Source organism: Corvus moneduloides, chromosome 7 (genome assembly GCF_009650955.1).
Source record: "Corvus moneduloides isolate bCorMon1 chromosome 7, bCorMon1.pri, whole genome shotgun sequence".
Classification (NCBI taxonomy): Eukaryota; Metazoa; Chordata; class Aves; order Passeriformes; family Corvidae; genus Corvus; species Corvus moneduloides.
Window position 1 is genome coordinate 30583140 of NC_045482.1, and position 275 is coordinate 30583414.

Sequence of the window (275 nt, forward strand, 5' to 3'; positions counted from 1 at the left end):
TGTGTAATATCAGTAGCCCCCTGTAATGAAATATATGTCTGTACACACTTGTGCCCTTTCACATGCATAGGAACTCTGTAATTGAGCCCTGGCACCCTGGGTCACAGCAATGATCGTTTTATTACCTTGATAATGAGATTCTACAAGCTGCTGGCTGTAGTGGGTTTTATTTCTTAGTGGTTAAATTCTAGATAATCACACTACTCTACTACTGCCATTAAAGTAATGGTTTTGTTTAGGGGGAGGCGGGAAAAAAGACTCACACAAGTTCTAAC